This window comes from Betta splendens, chromosome 7 (genome assembly GCF_900634795.4).
Source record: "Betta splendens chromosome 7, fBetSpl5.4, whole genome shotgun sequence".
NCBI classification, from domain to species: domain Eukaryota; kingdom Metazoa; phylum Chordata; class Actinopteri; order Anabantiformes; family Osphronemidae; genus Betta; species Betta splendens.
Genome location: NC_040887.2, coordinates 14,782,951 through 14,791,922, shown reverse-complemented (window position 1 = coordinate 14,791,922; position 8,972 = coordinate 14,782,951). Strand labels below are relative to the sequence as shown.

General features: G+C 40.2%; 2 long non-coding RNA genes across 3 annotated transcripts; both read right to left on the bottom strand.

The window, feature by feature from the left end:
- Positions 1-289: 289 nt before the first annotated feature.
- LOC129604354 (uncharacterized) lies at positions 290-731 on the bottom strand. Its single transcript, XR_008695158.1, has 3 exons — positions 652-731; positions 497-529; positions 290-371 (listed from the first exon to the last, which is right to left on the bottom strand). It is a non-coding gene; the product is annotated as an uncharacterized LOC129604354 (long non-coding RNA).
- Positions 732-4,289: 3,558 nt separating this feature from the next.
- Positions 4,290-7,093, bottom strand: LOC114859434 (uncharacterized). 2 transcript variants are annotated; one of them, XR_003786522.3, is made up of 5 exons: positions 6,811-7,093; positions 5,846-5,973; positions 5,337-5,482; positions 4,425-4,518; positions 4,290-4,335 (listed from the first exon to the last, which is right to left on the bottom strand). It is a non-coding gene; the product is annotated as an uncharacterized LOC114859434 (long non-coding RNA). The 2 variants fall into 2 exon arrangements; XR_003786521.3 differs by lacking the exon at positions 6,811-7,093 and having other exon boundaries at positions 5,846-6,077.
- Between the last annotated feature and the right edge of the window lie 1,879 nt (positions 7,094-8,972).

Sequence of the window (8,972 nt, the reverse complement as noted above, 5' to 3'; positions counted from 1 at the left end):
TCAGTTTCTGCTGCAGCATCAAAGTATGAACAGAAGCATCGTTATCAAAAATGCTTCAGGCACAAGTCTCTTGATTCTGTTCCTTTCTTGTCTTAACACAGTTGAGATTTGTGAAGCTCTGTTGCGTGTTGCTGTTAGTTAGTTCCAACGTTATGTGATTTTCTTCACTAACAGACTCATAATGATACAGTACAAACTATAAAATCCTTCTTTTCTTCTTAGAAATTTCATCATACATTAAAACAAATGCAGTATCTCCTCTGTACACTGTTGTGTACTTTCGTTGTTCTTCAGTTCTGTTTTTGATGTTAACATTATTGTGAATTCACTAAATGAAGTAATCCTCTTCTTTCTCCAGCTGATCAGTAGTTCTAAAGATGACATGGTACATTCAATTAGCAGGTTTTATCTTTATCCTACAAAGACAATGTTTTAGAATCCAACTGGTAACAACTGGATTCTGTAGAACATTAACTCAGCAGCGTAAATTACTCACTGCTGGGTATTGTTCGTCTTCTGACGTCTCATCCTGACAAGAAAAATATGCATATAAATATACACATAAAATATAAACTTAAAATAGAATCAGTTAAATGTTAATGTGTTACACATCATCTCACTCTCTATGTGATCAAAACACTGATGTTTTACCTGCTGTCCTCTCTGCTTATAACATATGCTCTTCTGTGTCAGGTGGATGTCCTACCAATAATAAAATAAAACCCACCGTATTCAGCAAAGTAATAATTTGGCAAAAGGTTTCATCAGTCATGTTTGTTGTCTGAAATCTTACCTGGTTGCCGTTGAAAAGATCTGAAATGGTAAACTGCTACTAATGCTACAGATATGGCAATTAAAACAATAACTATGCCAGTTATGTCAGGAACGGCAGATGAAGGACCCACATGCACAGCACAATACAAGGTTTCCGATGTGAAGAGTACAGTTTATTCCAGTATGCAGAGTCAAATCCAGGCAGGGTCATACACAGGAGATCAGAGCGGGCTAAGCAGGATCAGGCAGAGACAGCGTCAGGGACAGGCACAGTCATACACAAGAGGTGAGTATAATACCAAACGTCAGGCGTAGAATCGTGGTCAGGCAGGCAAGTTCGGCAACCGGCAGTAACAGGTAAATCCAAGCAGACAAGGCAGACAGGGACTAGGCAGGCTCAGAATCCGAGGTCAGAACAGGATACACGGCACACGACAAGATACGACACTGAACGCTGGAAAGTGGTGATCTCACGCAACAATCTGGCAACTGGAGTCTGTGAGGGGTAGAGATGTCCAACTCGAGACCCCCCACTCGACTCAGCATCGATCTCTTGAAGCGGAAGTGTCGTCAAGCAGAAACTCGAGCGCGTTCCGAATCACGTGACCAATGAGAGCGAGAGGCGTCGATACGTCACGTGACTGCCGAGCGGCTTATCTGAAGTTTGAACTGACTGGTTGTTTCAATATTTCAGAGCTTTATAAACGTGGCAGCGGACCGGAGATGATCTATAAGATGATAGATGATCTTTAAGATCGACAATTTTCACATTACGGATATCTAATTTATTTATGACAAGTTCAAAATGTAATTAAAGACTACAACCTTTATTAGTCAGACATCAGTGCCGTGCAAACGGCTCCTCTCTAAAGCTGGAGAGGTGGTGAGAATGTGATTAAAGTCATGTTCTGTGGAAAAATAAAATAAAATAAAAGTCTTTGATTTACCTAAATAAAAAACATGTCTCCTCAATGTGGTAATAAACAGTGTCAGAAGCACCAAATACAGCTCTAATAACATCTGACTATCAAAAATATTCACCACATCAAGGCTGATGTGTATTGCTGATATATTATTATCCACAGAGAAACACAATTACACACCTTTGATTAAACAACTTTTATTTGACAATAAAACATGGACTGTGATCCTGAACAACCACGTATCAGCGAGAGTTTGATGGTCAGTCTGCTCTGATGCAGTTCTCACACACAACCAGCAGATGTCGCTGTTGTGACTGTGTCAAATGGTGTCGAGTAATGTGTCGATTTCAGACCAACTGTGTCATAGTTGCTCAGTGATTCACGAAGCTTCGATTTCGACATCTCTAGTGAGGGGTGAATGCTATATACCGGTGTTGATTAGTAAACTGTTAACAGGTGTGCTGAGTGATCCGGGGACTGAACAGAGAAACAGGAAGTATGCAAAATAAAACAGGAAGTATACAAAATAAAACAGGAAGTCCTTTCAGTATAAAAGCGGAAGCTAACACAATGACCAGGAGCCGGAGGTATTACACAAAGTGAAAACAGAAGCTACTGCGTTGAACAGGAAACAATAAACAAAACAAAACCCAGATCGTGACAAGTTATAATTGATGTCAGCTGTGATTCGTTGGTATCAGGCTGTACTCCACACTCAGTATCAGTTGAAGCTGTTCCTGCTTTTACCAGCTGAAGGTTTTCTCTGTCACATCTGAAATGACAGAGGTTTTGTACATTTGTAGGATTCATGAACTTCCTGCTGTGACTATGTGTGAACATGTCTAATGTGAGGCTTACTGTGTGTGTGGTCGACAGGAAGTAAATGATGACGATGAGAAGGTTCCATTGCAGCAGTCAGAGCACTCTGTGTCAGAGAACGCTGTTCCTGATCAAACAGGTCAAATTGTTTTATAAAGAAAAAGGGAAGACTGTACCAGTGAAGAAAGAGCACAGGAGAATAAACCAACATGTACAATATCTGTTAATAAATCCACAATGATGATAACACAACACTGTGATGAACATGTATTTTAACAGTTCTCGTTCAAAGACAGCAACCATTTTTACTGACGTATTGTCCTGGTTCACAGCGTCTGTGTTTCTTTGCTGCATAACAACCGTTATCTGAAGGCTCCACACAGTAAAATCCCTCCAGTGGTTCACAGACTGTGTCTGATGTTGTCGTGCATGACATCTTTGTTTTCAACCCGGAACCTGTGAACACATGAACATTACAAGTAAGAAAAATCAAAAACATTTAATCTGGAAAAGAACAAAAATTTTAATCTTTTCTCATATTAAAGTAAAGGGATGTTACAGTTTCATCAATTTATGAACACATGGAGAATAAAGCCACCAGCTTACAATCTTCTCTTCCTTTTGTTTTTCCCCTCAGAGGTCACCACAGCGAATCACCCATTTCCACCTCACTCGATCCTGAGCATCTTCTACACTGATACCAGCCAACCTCATCACCTCTGTTATCACATCCATATATCTCCTCCTTGGTCGTCCTCTTGCCCTGTTGCCTGGCAGCTCCCTCTCCAACATCCTTCCACCAATATATTCTCTCTTCTTCCTCTGCACATGTCCAAACACACACTGTCTTGAACAGCTTTCCTTTGAGTCTTGCTGACACTCTTCTGTCACACAACACTCCTGACACGTTCCTCCACCCGCTCCGCTCCACTCTCCTCTTCACCTCTTTTCCACACTCTCCATCACACTGAACTGTTGACCCCAAGTACTTGAACTCCTGCACCTTCTTCACCTCAGCCCCCTGTAGCCTCACTGTTTTACCTTGTTGTACTACGACTACTTTCTACTACTACTTATGACTGACTTTCATACCTATTCTTTCCAGAGCAAACCTTCACCCGTTTCTCCTTACTAAGCCTGGCTTCCACTAATCTTTCCCAGAGCTTCATTGTGTGGCTCATCAACTTTATTCCTCTGTGGTTGCTGCAGTTCTGCGTGTCACCCTTGTTCTTAAAGATGGACACCGAAACGCTTCTCCTCCATTCCTCAGGCATCTTCTCATGCTCTAGAATCCTGTTGAACAAGCTAGTTAAAAACTCCACTGCTGTCTCCCCTAGACACGTCCACAGGTACGTCATCAGGACCAACAGCCTCTCCACTCTTCATCCTTTTCAGAGCCTAATCTTCCTCCCTTGTTTCCCTGTTATTTTCCTGAATTATCAGCTCCTCAAATACTTTTACCAAAGCACAAGATTTGACAGATAAAGTTTGAGTTGGAGTTCAGTAACTAAAGGCTGTGTCTTAACTGCTACGACAAACCTTTCATCATCATAGTAGCTGTTATTGTTTCATGATGTTGTATTTAGGTGTGGAATATTTTGTTATATAAGGTTATGATGATGACAGATGTAAACATTCATGAAGATTATCTGTTTGTTGCACTGAAGACTGTTAGACAAAAATGTAAATCTACCTTGATCACAGTCTGCACACGGGAAACACTGTTTGAGTTCAGTGGAATGATTCATGAACGTTCCTTTTAAACAGGGAGAACAGGACGTAGGTCTTCAATCTGCACAAACTGTTTTAACCCTCTGTCCTGTTTAAAAAACATGACAACATCATCAACATGATATAAATGACTGTAACTACAGTGAAAGGTCCCTTTAACCCTCAGCTGGATCTTACCAGAATTACACATGGGGCAGCACCTGTTTTCAATCGAGTACTCATTTTTATCACAACTGAGTGTTTGTCCACTGAAGATGTTCATCTCTATCATCTGTGAGGACAAAACAGAGTTTGTATGAATGAAGACTGGTTAAAATTCAGACACTGAACTGATCATCACAAGCAGAGTCAAGTCAAGAAGACAAAGTAAATACCATCAGGAAAGGAGAGGAGGTTTGTTTAACTGGCAGTTAAATGGCAGTTTACTGCCATTTAACTGCCAGTATTCACAGGACAGGTGTGTCATGTGAGTCACAAGTGTGTGACTATGTATGTTTCCACACATAATTCATTAAAATGCACTTACAGTAACATAGCAGTATCATGCAGAGCTGACATCAACTTCATCTGATACCAAGAGGTATTACATATACTCTAATTATACTATTATTATATTATATTACACTATCTGGCATCTCCCTAAGGATTCTGCTTAACTGTATTCTTTAAAACTTTGAGAAGTGCTAACGACTGGAACTCTTCTACACTCTGACCTTTCTAAAACCACGTTATCAACTTTCCAGCCACAGATTGACTTTACACAGCTGTAACATTCATTTGCGTACTACTTTTACCAAGTTATTCAGTACTTAGTTAGTTTTGAAGCTGAATCTGTCAGAAAGGTGATAGTTCTACTGGTGCCAGCTCCCTTTGGTTTACTTACTTAACCAGAGTTAAACTACCAGTAACAGCTTCAAATATTCTGTCTCTGTTCAGCTGATGACATTATACAATTTGTGTAACAGCAACAAAAATGCCTCAGAGGTTTCAGATGTTTACTAGATCCTACAATCAATGTGCATGTTGTTGGAAGAACTCTACTCTTTTCTGTAAAAGTAAAGGTTAAGGAAATATTAAGATGTTATTTACTGTAATAAACAGGACAGTAGTTTTCATAGATTTCCTCCTCAAAATCATCTTCAACAGCAAACTGACAGTGTTCAGAAGACACCATCTCACTGAGGTTTGGGATGAGGCTCGTTGAGTTGTAACTTCCAGACACAGAAGAAAAGCATCTGCAATTAAAACAGGAAGTAAATAAAGTAAAGTAAATAAATAAATTCAATATTTTCTTGAGCCTGCTGCCAGGTTCTTCTATGTTATGTTTGACAAATGATAAGATCATAGATTTGGTTAAAAAATTTATTAACTTGCGGAAAAAAAAACACCAAAACAGTTTTAAAGTAACACAGTTACAAACTATCTGCTTTTTACTTTCACTTCTAAAACGGAGAGCAGCAGTTTTGTTCTGACTCGCATCGTGTAACGGTTAACTTTTCTATTACAGGTCATGTTCTAACTCGTCCTTGACAAAAAGGCTTTGTGGGCAGCCATGCAGTTCTAACAGTGACGGACCTGACATTTACCCAGACATTCACCGCCGTTGTTATATTGGGTTGGGTTGTTTTTGGATCAGAGCCAAACTGCGAGTTCCTTCACGACAGCAAAGACACGTTCAAGAGACCTCGGAAACACGTGTTTCTCTCAGTGGCATCTGTTCACAAATCTGAAAAGTAAATAAAACACTAATTTCTGTGCAGGTGGAAGGATTAACACCGAACGACCTGAGTACAAAAACACAGCAGGAAGTCTGTTCATAAACCGTTCGCACAAACAGTCTAATGCTAACAAAAGACAAGATGCATAACACGTGTAACGTATTGTAAACATATTTAATAAAATACTGTTTGTTGTACAAGGGTCCGATCCATAAAGAAACTGTAGCCTCATAATGGTGAAGTTCATAAACACAAACTCAGCCTACAAAATTGAAATGTACAAAAATATGCATGTGTAATGTTTTATAACCATTGGCATATTGTGTTCCTTTGGTTAATATAAAATTGAAATAAGCAGCCAACTTCCTTCCTACAAACCAGCCTGGAGTCACATTGCATTTGAAGCTGGTAGTTCCAGGTTAAAAAATGATGGTGATGACAATATTGCTCTGGAATTCTGTGAATAAATGATTCAAGTTACAACACACATTGGGGAAACTAGCTGCTACAGTTGAAGAACTGGTATTTTCACCACCTTCAATCAACACCTACATTCCCTCCGCCCTAAACACAGTGAGCTGGTTGGACCAGTGCAGTTTGGTTTTGTTGCTACTTTTCTGAAACATACGACACAAATTAACAGTAAAGCTAATCAGCAGTTGAAGTGATGTACCGCTTCCACCCCCATAGCACACACGGGGTTGCGAGTGTGCTGTCTTTGGGTGAGAGGCGGGGTACACCCTGGACAGGTTGCCAGCCCATCGCAGGCCAACACACAGACAACCATTCACACACACACTCACACCTACGGGAGAGTAGTCAATCAACCTAATGCACGTTTTTACCTGTTTTAGTCTCTTAACGTCTGTCCTCTACATACTCCAAACTGTTGGCAAGTCGCTGAACTGAGAAATCCAGGAGGATTTTCACACAGTCGATCAAAAATAAACAAGGTTACAAGCACAGACTGATCTTTGACACTGTGTTACTTTGTGGCTCCACCTATTGGGTCATGTGACACAAATTCAACAGAAAATATCTCAAAAAAAGCGTTATGGTTTCCAGGCATTAAGGTAGAAAAGCTCCTTAACTTTAGCATTCAGCAGCTGCAAACAGCAAATGAGCTTAGATTCTTTCACTTTCTGTTTTTTAGTTCTGCTGTCTTCCTGTTCCTATTAGACACTGACTTGTCCTAGGATTCCACTTTTACTAGGCAGAATGTTTGCCTTTGGTTCTCCTGGGGTGGACGGGTGTTGACCCAACAGTGGTTCATTCTGACCTCTAGTGTTATCTCTGCGGCTGCAGTTGCAGCTGCTGCTTCTCTCAAAGTCATGATTTTTATATAGTCAGTTGTAAGTAAAGGAATAAACGATTTTATATATTGAACCCAAGTTTGTTCTGATTTTCACCGGCTACACCTACCTCTGTTTCGCTGCATCGCTCTGCAACAGATCCCCAGCTCATTCCTGCTACTGATCTACAGGCTGTTACTGCAGACTTCCTGCCTTCCTCTGATGCTTGGACCACCAGACTTCAGCAGGCATCAGCGACAGTTCCTCAGTCGGTTCCAGCCTCAGTGCCCCAGTCTGTTTCGACTGCTGCATTGCATTCTGCTCCAGTGCGTCTGGCTGTGCATGTGGGTCCTACCTCTCCACGTTCCTGCTAATTCTAGATGTATTACAAGAAATTGTCAGATGTCAAAACCAGAAACAGCTTCAACTGATACTCAGTATGGAGAACAAGCTAACACTAGCAAATCACAGCTAATATTTATTATTATAATAATCACAGTTGTTTTTTCTGTATCTGTATTATTAACAGTTTAGAAAGGATGTTTCCAACACAAGCCAAATACTGTAGGTTTTCACTAGAGACAACAAACATGATTGATAATAAAATATTTTGTCAAAATGATTACTTTGCTGATTAGGATGTTCTTTATTGGTAGAAAATCCATCTACTCTATAATGTTATAAGCAAAGAGGACAGCGTGACCCACAGCAGGTGAAACATGGGTGTTTTGTTCTTGAAGAGACGAATGACAGATTCACAGTATCACCTGTTCTGTAAGTTCATGTTTGATGTATTTTTCTATACATACTTCTCTCACCAGCAAACAAACAATACCCAGAAGTCATATGCTTCAGAGCTATTGTCCTACAGAGTCCAGTTGTTACTTTGTAGCATAAAGGCAAACCTGTTCACCTAACGAACTATGTCATCTTCAGAACGAGAAATGAGCTAAAGAGAGAAGAGGAATCACTTAATTTAGTGACATTATAATATTGTCGACATCAATATGTCCTGGGGCCCGTTTCAAGAAGGTGGTTTTGTGGAAACTCTGAGTTTGTTAACCCCGAAATGAGGAAAACTCAGAGTTTTCGGTTTCAGAAAGCGGGGTAACTTAAACCCGTAAAGCGGGGTAAGTTTAAGCCCGTTTCAAGAAGCGAGGTAATCGAAACTCAGAGTCAGTTACTATGGCAACTTACTCTGAACCAAACCTGGTCGCGAGCAGGTTTTATTCGGGAAACCTAGAGTTTCCTTCGGTCTCCGCCCCTTTTTAAAGTGAACAGTGTTTAAATACCTCGTTTAATCTTTCAGTTCATTCATAGATTTCACCTGTTTCCTTCGCGCAGAGACCAAAATGTCCGTTTCTAGAGGATCCTGTAGATGAGGACGCTGTATTAATTCACACGACGTTGAATTTACGTTTAATTTTCTGTCATATCGCCGTGCATATTTATTTTAGCTGTACCGTTTTTATCGAGACTCCATACATACATCTTATTCACCCATACGTCAAACACATCACCCATCGTGGCCGTGCTTTTACATCCGAACAGATTCTTTGTGTTGCGTTACGTTTTTTTTTTGCAAACGGTAGTTTTCTTTATAACATTGGAGATGCTGAGCACATTAGTGAAGCCACTGTATGTAGAAAAGTTCGACCTCAAGCGCTTTCCTTGACACAAACTCCTTAAAGCCATTAAAGAGGAGTTTCACAGGA